Genomic DNA, 17,400 nt, shown 5'->3' on the forward strand with positions numbered 1-17,400 from the left:
AGGTATTTCCCTTTCCTGGTCACATATGCAAAGAAATTAGTTTGAAATTTGATTTTTTTTTCCTTTTTCTAAATTATTGAGTTTTATCATCATTTTACTTGAATCCGAGCAGTGAGCTAGAAATGAATATATCAGCCACTGCTTTATTATTAATGCATTTTTCAATACTTGTTTTCTTTTTTCCCATATAGTCAGATGCGTTTTCCCTTAATTTTTAACATACATTAATGTTAGTCTAAACACACATTTTAGATCTATTAAGGGTTCTCAGCTCTCATGAAATTGATTTTTATACAAGATTTATAAATAAGCTATTGGGCTTTCTTTCAAGGTTTTCCCTGACTTCAGAGTATATTTTTCATATTGTAAATTAGTTGAAATTAGCTATGCATTATAAAAATAAAAGTAAGCATTTCTTTAGATATATTCCCATTTTAACTTTCACATAATAGGTGACTAACAAACAGAAATCTCTTATTTACACATTCTTGACCTGTATTAAGAATGCAGCTTCTCAAAACACAGACAAACGAAAGACAATAATAGACATCTCATTCGGAAGATAGAACAATCCATTCACAGCATAGCTAAGGGTTATTCTTGAGGGAGTAGGCTCTGAGGACTTGCCAGTTCAGGTTTCAACAGTAGCGTCCTTACATAATGAAGGACATATGTTAGAAATTCTACAGAATTCTGCAATCTCTCAAGCTAATATTGAACCTTACCTACCTATTATCTCTGCTCCCAGACAGCCTCTGTGCAGTGCATTTAGTGATGTCTTACTAAGAGCTTTGGAGTGATTTCTCTCATCCCATATCATCATTTGATATCAATTGCCAAGTTAATTATTATTTTGTAATTCGAATTCAGTACTTTCTTAGATGTCATCCTTTTTTCAGCCATATTGTTCATCTTTCTCTTTATTTTCATTAACATTAATTATAATTATTTTTAAATCCATTTCTTTCAATTCCAATATCTAGAACATTTGTCACTCTTCTCCTATTGTCTCTTTGATTATTATCCACACCTTGCATTTTAGATGTACCCTGTTACTCTATTTTGTATAAAAGGACCTAAGAATGTCAGTGATGTTAATGAGAGATGGTTAGCTGTGTTATAATTTGAAGAACTGAACTTTTCAATGTGGTCAGTAAAAGAACTGGATTTGTACTGGTTTGAGAAGATAAAAGTAGACTTTAAACAGAAAAAAGAAACAGAATAATAAGAGTATAAGAGAATTATTTGTAGAAATCTAAGAAAGTCTATCTTTATATAAAGATGAAGTGCATGATTTCCTAGGAAAATACAATTTAGCAAAATTGACCCTGTTCAACATAAAAAAATTAAACAAAACTATATCAGTAGAAAACTTAGAAAAAGTTATCAATCAGTTATCTCCTGTGAACGCATTTGTATATCACTTGGGTATAGGAAAATGCATTCTAACTATGTGTCAAAATTCAGATACAATAACAAAAAATGTTTATACATTAGACAACCAAAAATTCATATGAAAAACAAAAGCTTTAAGCAAACCAAAAGATATAAAACAAACTGGGTAGAAAATATTTGTGGAATGTATTACATATAAATAAATAATACCCCCTAAATCTTTTAAAGCTCCCTCATACCTGTTTACAATTAATCGCATTCATACACACACACACACACACACGCACACACACACACACACACACATATATATCACCATATATAATATAATATATATTATATATGTATGTAATATAATATATATAACCTCCTGTTTGTTTTGTTTCTCTAGAGAACCCTGATAAAATTCCTCCTAGCTTTCTACTGGTAAGAAATTCACTGAAAGTTCACTCAAAGGGCATATTTCTCAATATAATTTTCACAACTGGTCAAGGACAGTCAAGGAGGGTTATGGAGAAGAAATGGATATCCTATAGGACAGAGCCAAGAGTCATTTTGTCCAGTGAAGTGGGGAGTTAATCTCAGGGAGCGGAAGCAGGGTCTATTCAGGAGATACATCCTACCACTGGTGTACCACATGTGGCAACAATTGCCTAGTGGCATTGAAAAATTGCTATTGAACAATGTTGCTATGTACCTACCATTCTTCTGTTTCAGACAAGGGAGTTTATTACAGTTGTTCACCACTGCTTGCTGCATGTTGAAGAGGACATCTTGTCCTTTTAGTTTGTAGATCTCCAAATCAAGAGAAACTGTACCTGTAGCTGAGGTAGATCATACCCAGACTGTGACATTGATGAGTGATAAATGAGATCATTGGGGTCTCTGAAATAGGGGAAAGACTATTTTGCGGTGTGGGAGGGGCATGGATAATTTCAGCTGAGGTCTGACTATGGTATTTTAATGTCCCTAAATTTCACCCCTCCCTGCAATCATACCACTTGCCTTGTAAATGTGTGGTGCTCTTCCACTTTGACTCTGGCCTGGTCTTGTGACCTGTTTTGGGCCATGGACTATTGGTCAGATGTGTTCTAAGCACAGACTTTTTAAAAGGGCTTGCACATTTGTGCTTGTGCAATTACTGTCTGCCATTGTTATGATATGGGTGTTCTCAAAATATCCCAGTGGTGCCAGGAAGGAGGAAGATAACAGAACTGAGTTTCCCCAATTCTCTGAGCCATCACCATCCTAGATTACTTGTCAGCCAGCCAATTTCTAGACTTGATCAAATCCACTCAAGTTCAGCAGAGCCATCTAGCTGATCTCCCTAGATGTGTTCCCAGTACATGCTTATTTTCTTAAAAAACTGAGGTTTTGATACTATTTGTTAATGGTCATCATCATATATTTATGTACAGAACCACCTTACTCTTATATCAAATCATATTGCATTATTGGAAAAGCGAGTAACTTTGTCATTATTCTAAGTATATAAGTAGTTCATTTCTGAATGGTTGTTCTATTTCAGTTTAATTAGCTTGTATCATATATTGACTTTACAAAATAACCAATATTTTAAATGACTGCTAGTTTTTAGACAGTACATTTCTTGCTATTTAAGTGTACAAAGTAATGAATTTTGAATAGAAAAAAAGTTACCCAAGCATGAAACTATTTAGCAAAATATTTATATAACCATAGATATTTTTGTTTCCTAGGAAAGGTCATGACTATAAATATGACATTTTGAAAAGTGTGACTGTAGTGAAACAAAATCAATTTTAAACCATATATCACACAGTAATAAAAGTCCATGTTTATTCTCATTATCAGTTAATTCAGTCATGTCTGTGTAATTATTACATCTGAATATGACCTTCTTACTTTTCCAGGCAATTAACTTTTTTTCTGTGTACTTGTGCATGAGATGTGGACCTTTTAAAAAATATACGTTGAAATGCATATTATTTTAGGAAAAATTCTATAGTCTATGTTTAGGATATAAAGCATATTTCTTTGTTTGCATTTAATTAATGAATATTGTTATGAGTTTTTATTTTGCCTTTCAGAGCATGGATTCATGACATATTTATTACATACTTTCTGTAGACCAAGGCCAACTCTAATGGTATTTCTGATGAAAAATGCAGTCTCTGCTATCATAGTCTTACTTTTTCTGCTTCTGTTTTAACGAACAAACTCATTATTATTACTTCATGGGAAGCCCTGAGGCTCCTTTCTTTCTGTACCCATTTCTACCCTCACATTCTATCCAGCTGAGGAAGACCAAGTAATAATCCTCCTGCCATCAGGAATGTCCAGGGGGAAACGGAGATCACACTCTGTTCGCAAAAGGTCTGTGACTTAAAGGGAGCCGTATCAAGTTCTGAAAAATTCCTTTGAAAATGCTGTCCCAAAGATGGAATGTTTAGTTTCTGCAACTCACCACACAGGTAGTAGAAAGGAACACTAATGTCTCCTTCAGACACCACAAATCTTTATCCATGAGTTTCTTGATTATTACAACGGGAGGCATATCTCCTATCCTCAGCTCTGTATCCTAGTTGCCAATTTTGGAGCAAGAAGAAAATTCTCTCACCATGCACGCTTATGTAAAAAGCTGAAATTCCATGCAGTGTTTATTGTAAAGATAAGATGGATGCTGATGTTAGGGTTTTTTGGTTTTTAATACAAACTAAGAGATCCAACTAAAAAGAAACATGATAGTTTTTAAAGTAAAGTAATATATAGATTAGAAAGACAGCATATTAGTTTTCTATTGCTGCTGTTACAAATTACCACAAATTTAGTAGTTTAAAACAACACACATTTAATAACTTACAGTTGTGGAGGTTAGAAGGATAACACAGATCTCACTGGGCTAAAAGCAACGAGCAGGCAGGCCTGCATTCCTTTCTGGAGGCTTTATGGGAAAATCCATTTCTTTGCCTTTCCCAGTTTCTTGAAGTCACCTCATTCCTTAGTTTGTCCCGCCCCATCATCTTCAAAGTCAGTCATGATTAAATTAATAAATCCCACTGACTTCCTACCATAGTCACAGCTCCCTCTGACTATATGACCACAGCTCCCTCTGGCAGTTCTCTGCTTTTAAAAACTCATGTGATTAGGTTGGACCCACCTGGGTAATTCAGAATAATTTTCCTATTTCAGTCTCAATCTTAACCTTAATCTCAATCTTAATCACATCTACTTAAGTCTCTTTAACATGTAAAGTAACACACTCACAGTTTTAGGGAATTAAGACATTGGCCTTTTAGAGGGCCATTATTCTGCCTACCACAGACTATTAAAGAAAGCACTGGTTTTCCACACAGTGCATCAAAATACACTACAGCGCTTCCCTGGTGGCGCAGTGGTTGAGAGACCGCCTGCCGATGCAGGGGACGCGGGTTCGTGCCCCGGTCCGGGAAGATCCCACATGCCGCGGAGCGGCTGGGCCCGTGAGCCATGGCCGCTGAGCCTGCGCGTCCGGAGCCTGTGCTCTGCAACGGGAGAGGCCACAACAGTGAGAGGCCCGCGTACCGCAAAAAACAAAACAAAACAAAAAACACTACAGAGCTTTAAACGTGTATATAGAGAGAGGGGAGGGATCTCTGCCTTAGGATTTTCAGTGATGAGTCCTTCCATGTTCATTTTACATATTTCTGAGCTTCTGCCATTGACAAGCATAGGTGCAGAAATATAATGTTTAAAGAAAGACAGTGTTTTTAAGAAAAAGCACATAATGAATATATCACATTAACTCACTCAAAATATTAGTCCACTCTAAATTGCTACAAAAAATCATATGTGGCCACAAAATACCCATATACGTATCCCTGAACTTAACATATGTGCATGGGTCTTAAAACATGAATTCAATGACACTTGCAAAAATGCAGATTTGTCACATGTGTAGAGATGTACACATGTAGCAGGAGCTGTCCTGGCAATCTAAGAGAAACTTGGACTTGCCCATGGGTATAGATGAAATATTAACATCCAGACACCCACTTCAGTGAGGTTACTTGCACTAGAACTTCAGTTTTTCAGTGAAATATGGAGGAGTGATTGGACCTAAAGAAACCCATAGCAAGAATTGATGAGGATTATGAGGAAATGTAATAAAATCTGTTCCAGTTCTGTGCTGTATAGATGGATATTTGAACCCTGACAGAGAGAAGTGCTATGGGCAGAAGATAAAGGGCCTGAGGAACAGTAGAGCAGGAAATACTATCTTTAGGAAAATGGCTGCGTTTAAATCTTAGCTTCAAAACCACTAGCTGTGGAACACAAGATACGTTATATAACCTATAGTTTGTGCCTCATTATTTGCATCTATGCATGGGATAATAACTCATCTGTAGGAAAGGAAGCTGCTAGCTACAGTGTAGCCTCAACAGTTAGAAAAATCAGTGCTTCCTTCACTCTGAAGAGAGAAAATAAATTGAAAAAAAAATTGTGTACAGCAGCCAATTAAGAATCATCCCTGTGACAAAAATATTAAGAGTATTTCCCCCACAGGGCTTCCCTGGTGGCGCAGTGTTTAAGAATCCGTCTGCCAATGCAGGGGACACGGGTTTGAGCCCTGGTCCGGGAGGGAGGATCCCACATTCTGCAGAGCAACTAAGCCCGTGTGCCACAACTACTGAGCCTGTGCTCTAGAGCCTGCGAGACACAACTACTGAGCCCACGAGCCACAACTACTGAAGCCCGCGTGCCTAGAGCCCGTGCTCCGCAACAAGAGAAGCCACCTCAATGAGAAGCCCGCGGACCACAATGAAGAGTAACCCCCGCTCACCACAACTAGAGAAAGTCTGCGCACAGCAACAAAGACCCAACACAGCCAAAAATAAATAAATAAAATAAATAAATTTAATTTTTTTAAAAAAAGAGTATTTCCCCCACAAATCTGGATTGTCTCAAGGTAGCAGTAATTTATTTGGAAAAGAATTCAAAACAAGGAAATGAATTGTGTTTCAGAAATTTGTCTAATACAGAGTTTCAGTATGGTTACTGGTGTAGGCTACTGACTAGAAAGAAATCAGAAGCATACTATTCCTGTGAGGGGATTATAATACCAACAAAACCAGCAACTAGAACTAAAATATATTTTGACTACACAGGTTTTAAAGGTACTCTCAAGTTCTCAAATTTTCGTGCATAGTCTGTGGAAATCTTACATCCCACAAGAGGCAGCCTTCTGCCTCAATACTCACTTTATGTGCTCTCGAAAAAGGCAAAGTCTGTCCCAGAAAGCTGAGCAAGGGACTCCAAAAGACAACAGACAAGAAATTTTTATCCAGAGAGTAGAATTAGGTTGTAATCAAGGGTCTTCCTCCACTTTTCACTACATCATTGCTCCTGGTCCATAGTCTCCATACTTCATTTTCAAAGTAGGGAAGGTTGATTATGATGATATTACTTCTGCCCCACCTTTGTCTATTGTATAAGCCGAGAGTAAATTACTTGCCTTTTTGGTTCATATGTTCTAGTACCACAGCTTCATCTAATGGGGTGAAGAAACTTGATGGAAACACCTTGGATCTTCATCAGGGAAAGAATGAGAATATTTTATATGTTGAAAGAATGATGAAACTGTTATTTGATGAATAGAGAGACAAACTGTGGTAGAGACTGGTAGCACAAAAAAATACCATTTTCCCTGTGCTAATAAGGTTCCCTGTTTCCGAAGCCTTATCGTGTGACATATTTAGATGGCTCTAAATGGAATGTGAACAGAGTCTGGCTCATCATAACCTCCTGTGTGTGGTTCTCTCACTCTTTCCCATCTGCTGACTGGATGTCAATCCCCATGGCAATATTGTGTTAAAGTGGGAAGAGCTCCTATCAACCTGGTTCCCTGAATGACTGAGTGGAATTGGATCCTAATCAGGAAACCCTCATTTAGACTTCACATGAATAAGAAGTCAAATTCTATTTGTACTAACTAAGCCATTGATACTCAGGCCCTTATATCTTACAGAAGCTCACATTTTTAAACTAATCACTGCCTCATGGGGCTGTTGAGAGAATTACCTGAGCTAATTTATGTAAATCCTCAATAAATGTTAGCTCTTACACTTTTACTAAAATGTGTGTGACATTTTAAACCTTGGGGTACATGCAGTGCTGCTTTGGTTTTTCAATGAAATATAAAGACTTTATTAAAGTCATATGTAATCTACAATTAATAAAATAAGGAAAAATAACATTTCTATCTAGCAAAAAATATGAACTCATGAATCTAGCAAGAATTCGTTAGACAGTAAATTGTGATGACAGCCAATTTTGGAATTAGCCCATTTACATTACTTCTGGTTTCTGAGCATCTCTATAGCACAAGAATAAATAAAGTTGAAACTATCAATTCACAAATTATAAATTCTTTCAATACTTTTAGTATAAAAGTTGTTTTCTCCTATTTATGTATTATTAATATATCAGTAATTATTCACTGGAACAGGAACATCTGATTTTCCAAATATATGAAAATAAGGTTGAATTTTGCAAAGGAAATTTTATATATACACTCTAAGAATATGTGTTCACAAATATCATGTAAATAGGCAAATGTGATTGTAGAAAAATATTCTCAAATATTAAGCAATTTTCTACATGTAAAACTTGATTGTCCTTTAAAACACTTCAGAGGATATGTTATAAGTAACATGTTAGCTTATTTAATCAAAATAAGTGTGGCTTAGGTATATTAATATTATGCTCCAAGAGAACACCCTAGAGTGAGATTTATTGCTTAAACTGTTGAAAGGTCACACATTTATAGCATATTATAATGCTTCAAAAATAATTACATTTCCCTTGTCAGTTGGGAAAGTAGAAAGATAAGATCTATAATACATGCAATTAAATTTGACCTTCTTAATGGAATATTAGTGATCTGGGATTTACTTTCAACCTTTATTAAAAAGGTATACCTTATATACATATTTGTCAAGATTATTCAATGTGAGAGAAAGATTGTGACCCATTTCTTGAGTTCTGGACATCAGTTATCACATGCTTTTCAGATAGGCCCATGTGAATTTCCAAATGTCAACTCATACATAACACATAAAAATGGAAATTCATTATTCTTTAGTTTCCTCTTTACATTATTGATTGCATTTACCTTCCCATTCACAATCGTTTTTAACACATCTCTTTCTTGCAAAATGTCTTTTTCTTGGATGATGTATATGGGCTGGAGAGAAAGGCACAGTTCAAATGAACCGTCCACCACAACTGTATTAGTGTAATTGCACTTGACCTGGTCAAAATCTTATTTCCATTTATCAAATGTATCTTAAGAAAGATAAAATAGTTTAACTCAAAATACTTAGTTACCTCTATCTACAACTACATTCCCAGAGAAAGTCAATCCACCAGAAGTTATCCTTGAGAAAAATACAATGGTGAGAATTGATCTGCAGAAATAGAAGGGCTCTTGAATGTTTAAAGATTCATTCAACCCTACTTGCAATGTGGTTATCACCACTAACTCCAATAGGGTTTCACTTAAAAACAATACAAAAGAAGAAAAAATAATTAAAGAGGACCTTTATTCTGTACTTCTGTTTCCACTCCACCTTGAAACAAATGTGTCAATAATATTAGCTATACTAGAAAGTGTAGTTAAAACAATTGACTGAAATAACTACCTGAACTATATGAAAATGATGGCATTGCTACATAAACTTTGAGTGTCATTGATACTGACAGTTTTTAATTGGCATTTCTATCCTGGGAGGCCAAAGTATTACTACATACAATGAATTGAGAGTATAATACCTGCCTTAAGCTTTCAGAATTGCATTTCAACACTACTGTGCAAAACTCCATAACTACTCCAATGTAGAATTTGATATGGCAAAAATTAGCTGAAGGAAGAATGAAATGTGTTAGAAGAAACTAAACTCAGAGGCCGCATACAAGATTAAATTTTATGTCAGTGTGAGTATGGTATAACGAGCTGTAAACTGGCTGTGGAAGGTGTACTTTAGATAGCATAATATTACATGAGGGCATCTTCAGAGCAGTAGTTTCAACTAGCACTAAAATGATTTGATAGAAGATGATCTTGTACGGGTAGAAGTGAATAGAGTAATATCTGATTCCTTTCAAAAGACTAGAACTTTGTGATTTTTTGTTTGGCATTACACCTCCATGCCACAACATGATGCTCTGAACATCTTCATATCTTTTCCATCCCTGAGAAAGCAGAGGTGGAAGATGAAAGGAACTCCTTGCTGTAGAGTTATATCAATTTCCTTCTTAAATTAGAGAACGTTCAGATTTTAGCTTGACTAATGGCAAAGATATCTTTCTTTGTAGCTTGTTGTGGCCATGTGTCCAAATTCTTGCACCAGTGTACAGCCTGTCATTGCTAAAGAGGAATAAGCAAGCACTTGCAACCCTACTTTTAAATCTCTTAGCTGTTGCTGAGGAACAATGAATGGCAGAGCCAACTGTGGACATGGATGGAAAAAACATATCTACAATAGAAGATTGCTGTGCTAGCCCTGAACATCTTTATTTGAACCATTCCTTTACAGAGAAGTAAACTTCTGTTTTTATATAAGCCACAGGTTTGTGTGCATGCCTCCACTTACAACAGCTAATACAGAGAGACAGCTGAGTTGAATTTGGAACTCGGAAGAACTATCAAAACTTTGATTGTGACAAGGTGTGTCCATGTCAAAGGGCAGACTGCCTCAGGACATGATTTGAATGAATGGGAAATAAGCGATTGGTGTTTTTCCAACATTGCCTGCTTTCCCACAGCCGCCCCATAAAAGCATCATGGCTTCTAGTCATGTCAGAGCTAAAGCCTCCTACAGAGACCAATAGAAGTATTGGAGAAAATGCACAGATAAATTATTTGGAGGCTTCAGCGTACAACCAAGACAGACTACACTTGAGTGATCATTACCTCAGAGAAAAGGATGGCACTAAGCCATGTGTCACATGCTTCCCACCACCATTTCACTCAGGGCATTTGCGATTAACAGTGCAGGGAATAGAAACTGAGCAGGAAAGAGCATCCTGTGGTTTTGGCCCATCTCATTGGGATAAGGAGTCAAAAACTGAAGGTCAGGATTGTCAAGGAGACCTAATTTTGAAAGGGTAGAGGAAAACAACCAAGAAATTAGTCTGATGTTCTGCATGTCATTTGCCACTGAACATCTAAGTTGATGACACGATACTATTTTCAGTCAAAATAAACTTAAAGCAAGGCATATATGATATAAAAGGGAACATTTAGCTCTGATAAAAAGCTCAATTGAAAAAAAGCTATAAAAATCCTAAACTTTCATGAAGCTAACAGCATAACTTCAAAATATGTAACAAAGCAACAACTCATTAAAGTTGAAATTGTAAAGTATTGAATCATAATTAGAGATATCAGTGCAACTCTTTCCATAACATAGAAAAATCAGACAAAAATTCAGAATAGATAATATGTGAACAGCAAAATTAACAAATGTGATAAAAGTCACATATACAGAACCATATCCCCCAACAAAAAAATTATGTTCAAGAAAATATGAAAACTTTAATATTGATCAAATTCTGGACAAATATAAATTTATTTCAAAGATCAAAACCATACTGAGACTATTTATTAATCACAATGAAAGCAAACTAAAAATCAATACCAAAAAGGTAACACAAGACAAATGTTATTAAGCAAAACAGTTCTAAGCAGTTGACATGCCGTGTTTCAATGAAGAAATCATAAAATATTTTGAATCAAATAATATGATAGTAAATGTGTATATTTTACATACAGAAATTGTTTGAATCAAATAATAATGCAAGTAAAATGTATTGTAACTTGTGGGAACCAGAGGAATCTGTCTTCAATAGGAAGTTTATAGCCTTAAATGTGTAACAGAAAAAATGTATAACAAAGTCCACAATTTAAGCATTTAACTACCAAATTGCAGTGGGTTGAATGTTAGCCTTCAGAAAGTATGGCAACATCTAATTCCCAGAACCTGTGAATGTTACCTCAGTTAGTAAAAGGGTCTTTGCAGATTTTACTAAATTAAGGATCTTGAAATGAAGAATCATCTTAGATATTCCCTTGGGCCCTTCATCCAATGACAAGTGTTCTTATAAGAGATCCACAGGGAGATTTCACATACAGAAGAGGAGACAATGTGACCACAGATGAAGAGATTGGAGGGATGCATCCCCAGTCAAGGAATTCCTGGAGCCACCAGAAGCTGGAAAAGCCAAAGTCGAGAACTTCCCTAAGAGTCATTGGAGGTAATTCAGCCCCGCCAGCACCTTGACTTTGGATTCCTGGCATCCAGAACTCTGAAAGAAGAAATGCATGCTGTTTTAGACCATCAAATTTGTTACAGCAGTCACAGGAAACTAGTACACTAATATACAAGGCTAGAAAAAGCAAAGCGAATCAATTCCAAGGGAAGTAGAAGGAAATTATGATAAATGTGACGTGAGAAAACAATTTTTTAAAAACAAAATTTTTTTAATAAAAATAAAATGTATGGTATTAATGAAACTGATTAATAAACCATATATTCTATGCCAGGAATAACAATAAACATTACTATATATCTTAAAGATATCAAAAATAAGAAATATTAAGAAAAATTCTAATTTGTATATAAAAACAATTTTCTTAGAAACCAACTATAATTGACACAAGAAGAACTAGGAGATCTAAATAAAATGCTCTACTTATTAATGAACGTGATTTTATAATTTTGTATTTTCTTACAAAGAAAACTCCAGTCTCAGATGAGATTCACTTGAGGATCCCTTCAAACATTTACGGAGAAAACATCTGCTTTATACAAATTCATCTAAAAATAGAAAAAATATTCTTCCCACCTCATTTTGAAAAGTCAGCAGAACATAGACTTAGACATAAGAATAAATTATTGACCAGAAATACAAATGAGATACTCATGCAAAAAAAAAATCCCGCTGACATTCAAAACACCTTGTGTGTGTATGATTTTGTCACCTCCCTCATTGTCCTAGGTCCACAGGGTTATTATTGTTTTTCATATTTTCTTGAACAAACCTTGCTGCTCAATATTAGGTTTCACTATGATGAAGTAATGTTATTACTCCATCTTCTTATAGTAGCACAGGGTACTTCTTAATTATCAAAATTATCATGTCCCTATGTAAAAGTAGTTTTGGATTTCACATTCTTAATTCTTAGTTTGATCATTCAGAAATTTTATTATTTGATCTTGATCTTTCTGTTTTCATTTATTAGCTAAACTTTCAATCCCTACTGCCTGCCAATCAACCTGCCACAATGAACATTTTAATATCCCACCATAGCGACTAATTCAAGTGGCAGCACATTACCTGTGGTAGTTGATTGCACATATTCTCTTCTTTCTTTTTCATTGTAGATCCTGTATGTTAGAGGCATGTATCTTATCATATGTAACTGGAATGTGAAGAACACTGACAGAATCCAATTAAGATGAGATATGATACAACAGAGACTGAAAACAGAGCTTAACAGAGCAGTTGGAATAAATACTGATTTGTCTCCTTTTGAATATGGTATGACTATGATGAATTTAAACATGCATTATTTTAAGCTTTCTGAGTGAGAAGGAGGGTATATACCAATATTAAGCTGACAAATGATAGATTCCAGACATTGCTATTGTCTTTTTAGTGATCCTTCATGCCCTACTCCATTGTGTAGCAGCCAGATTAATCATGATTAGTTTAAGACAAACAGTACTATCTCATGTGTAATATTTATGGTTCAAGATTATTCAATTGACCTAATATCTTCAAACCAGAAGAAAATAAAACTTTTACATCAAAGCTGTCAGATGAGTTATTTTTCCTCTGTCCTTGTCTGAGTAATAAAACATATACTTCTGTGTATGGCTATTAGTGGTTTTGCCACCTTAGATTGAAGCTCAGATACAGATAAGGGTAGAGAAAAGAGATTCACCAAGAAGCGTAGTTAGTACTGCAAAAGAACAATGTGTATATTCCATCCAACCTCTGAACTATTAAGTTAGAGCTGTCAATATATTGACTCTTTGGTTTAAACCAGATAGAGTTTTCCATTATTTGAAACTAAAGCTGCTAGATATGGATCAAGATAGACCGATCTTATCAGAATGACCTTTTGTTGTTGATTTACTTTTTTCAAGTGATTAAAAAAGGTGATTTTTTTCTTAGAGAGGACTGACTTTTGAAAGAGATCATAAATGTAGTGTATTCTTGTTGATTCAAAGTACCTTTGAAACATATAAGTAGATTTTGTCAATTATGTCATTGATCAGAAACTCAGATGAGAATACTAGAACATATAGAGCCCGTAAATAACAAGAGAAGCACTTTTTTTCAAGGAAGAAATTATAGCATGAACACAAAACAGGGTTTTGAATAAACAGTGTAGAAATACAGTAATTCGCCAAGAGGAAGAAGATAATGAGCCTGAAAAGAAAACTACTGAGGAGTGGCCAAAGATGATGTTCACAGCAAAGCAGAGCAGTGTGATATCACACACACACACACACACACAAACACTAAGAAAGAAGTGTTAAAACATAGTACACTATTGCCGGGCTTCCCTGGTGGTGCAGTGGTTGAGAGTCTGCCTGCCGATGCAAGGGACGCGGGTCCGTGCCCTGGCCCGGGAAGATCCCACATGCCGCGGAGCGGCTGGGCCCGTGAGCCATGGCTGCTGAGCCTGCGCGTCCGGAGCCTGTGCTCCGCAACGGGAGAGGCCAAAACAGTGAGAGGCCCGCGTACCACAAAAAAACAAAAAAACACATAGTACACTATTGCCAAATTCTGTTGCTAGGTCCTGTAAAATGAGAATTAAACTGTTCACTGGATTAGAAAGGGTTGTTTCCATGAATAAGATCTGGATCAGAAGTCACACAAAGTCATTTGAAAATTTAGTAGAAAATGAGGACATAGAAACAACATAGGTTTTGGCTGGTAAGAAAAAAACATGCAGAAGTTACAGATATGTGGTAATTTAAAGAAGTTGCATGTATTTGTATATTTCGGTATTATTTTTTAAAATTTTCAGTTACCAGCTTAATTTTTTTAAACAATTTTACGTTTACAGAAAAATTGATAAAAAAATACAGAGTTGCCATATGCTCCCTCTGCCCCTAACATTTTCACCTATTATTAAAATCTTGCATTAGTGTGATACATTTGTTATAAGTGATAAGAAAATATTAATACATTATTATTAACTAAAATGCATAGTTCATATTAGGGTTAACTCTTTGTGTTGTAAAGCTCTATGGGTTTTGATAATGCATAATGTTGTGTAGTCACCATTGCAATACCATACAGAACAGTTTGACTTGTCCTAAAAAGTTTCTGTACTGTACTTTTTCCTCTTTCTACTCTCTCCCTCTCCCTGGAAACCACTGATCATTTTACTGTCTCAGTAGTTTTCGTTTTCTACAATGTCATATAGTTGGAATCAAACACTATATAGACTTTTCAGGTTGATTTCTTTCACTTAATAATATGCATTTAAGATCCCTCCATGTCTTTTCATGCTTTTGTGATATATCTTTTGAACATTGAATAATATTTAATTATATGGATGTACCACAATGTGTTTATCCATTCACCTATTGCATGTATTTTTTTCGGTGGGCATACCTATATGTATCTATCTGTTTAAAGGAAAGAATTCGGAAGAACAAACTCTTAAAGGTACTGAAGTGTTAAGGGGCAGTCAATAGAGTAATGCTTCATATAAGGTAGAAGAATTTTCATTTAACTGAGGAAGGTACCCTGTCTCTATTGAAAACCAGGAGAAAATAAGGGGTACAGATATACAGAAGTTTGTAAATTTGAGCTCTTCTCTCACAGCTTTTCTTTAATCTGTGAATTGGTGACTGGGCCCATCAGTTAATAAGGAAAAAGGAAACCAGTAAAGAGGAATGTTTGTAACATGTAAGCACGAGTGTTGGAGAGCAAGTTTGTACTCTTTCATATGTAATGGTATTCTTGGAACAGAAGTCAATGTATTTGCTCTCACTTGAAGCTTTTGCAAGAAGTTTTTAGTGCTTGTTTTAATTAAATTCTCTCTAATTGCACCTATAGGTGAATAATATGACCATAGAAATTTATTTTATATGAACAGTATTTTCCTAAAATAAAGTTGTTTTACCATTTTAGCATTTGGTATTATTGAAATCTTTCATTATTCATTTTGATTTTATAAGCTTTATCTTACCTTTTTCAATTAAAACACAGTATAAAAATGCAAAGTTTAATTTTATTTTTAAAGCATATTTAAATGATATAAACTCAGAGAAAAATAATTGCATTCTGTAAATAAAGTATCCATTCATAATTGTCCTAATGACACTTCATTTTCCTAAATAAGAAATTTTCTTCAACTGCTAGAAAAATTATTTTGAAGAGAACTCCCACTAAAAAATAAATTGTGACCACATGTTTATTGTTAATTAGGTATTCATATGTAAAATTCACAACATTAGAATTTATGATTACACAATTAAAATAATCTTATCTTGGGAAAAAATATATCCAGATTATTTTCAGATAAACAATGAAAACATACACATTAGTGTTTCCTGAAAAAAATATCTGTAGCAATAAATATATCAACATTGAAAAAGATGATACCTATAAAATTATAACTTAGCGGTTTTCAGGAATTCTGTCTATAAAATCCACTCTACTTTTCTCAATCTGCATGTACAGGCACACCTTGGAGATACTGTGGGTTCGGTTCCAGACCACTGCAATAAAGCAAATATAGCAAGCAATAAAGTGAGTCACACAATTTTTTTGTGTTTCTCCGTGAGTATAAAAGTTACATTTACACTGTACTGTAATCTATTAAAGTGTGCAATGGCATTATGGCTAAAGAAACAATGTACATTGTAAACAATGTTAGTTTAAAGATACTTTATTGCTAAAAAATGCTTACCATTATCTGGGCCTTTGGCTAGTCATAATCTTTTGCAATAGTGACATCAAAGATCACTGACTACAGGGCATGATAAAAAGTATAGTAATAACAAAAGGTTTGAAAAATTTCTAGAATTACTAAAATGAAACACAAAGTGAGATAATACTTTTGGAAAAATTGTGCCCATTGATGAAAATTAAATCTTTAATTTGTATGAAATGTAATAAAGCAAAGAGCAATAAAATAAGGTATGCTTGTACTAAAAATAATATCACTTTTAAGAAGGAACATAAATAATATTTGGTAATTTATGATAAAAAACAATCTGGAAATTATAATGTAAATTAAAATATTATTTTTAAATATACTTATTATATTTGTATATCCATAAAATTAAAGAGTATCTGCAATGTATATGAAACTAATATTATTTAAAGACAACAAAAAACAAATAATTATGCTTTATTGGGGATGAGGAGATACAATTCCTAGAAATGATTTAGAAGTAAACATTATTTAGAAGGCCTCAGGCACGTGAAAGGTCTAGCAGCTATTTGACCTAAATATTCTGTTTCTAGGCGAGCTGAAACAGATTGATGTTGAGTAGAACATTTTTTTTGTTACCTGGAACTTAGATTATGCAATCATTCCAGTACCTATTTAAATAATATGAAGTTACAATAAAGGAATAGGAGCCACAGTATTTTCAGTAATATTTTTCCTTAAAATTGGATTAAACAAGTATATGAAGCCTTGGCTGAAAATGGTATTTTTGTTTTGTTTTGTTTTTAGTTTTGCATTACTATTGGGAAACTGTGCCAATATCTTTGTGTTTATATGTAAAGCCAACTTGGTTCTAGGTTTTATTAATTACAGACAGAAAGGTCTTCACCTGTATGCACATCTGGAAGGATATTTGCAAAGAGCGAAGGGCTTAGAATCCCTTTATTGAGGTAACTGTTCACATGTTCCAGGATTCCTAGTCTTTCACATTTTGGATTTAAGGGTCAGTCATTCTCTGCCTCCCAAACAATGATAATCAAATTCTCCTCTTCCCAAATTTC

This window comes from Delphinapterus leucas, chromosome 3, assembly GCF_059928025.1.
Source record: "Delphinapterus leucas isolate spDelLeu-1000000601 "Yukka" chromosome 3, BTC_Dleu_Yukka2, whole genome shotgun sequence".
NCBI classification, from domain to species: domain Eukaryota; kingdom Metazoa; phylum Chordata; class Mammalia; order Artiodactyla; family Monodontidae; genus Delphinapterus; species Delphinapterus leucas.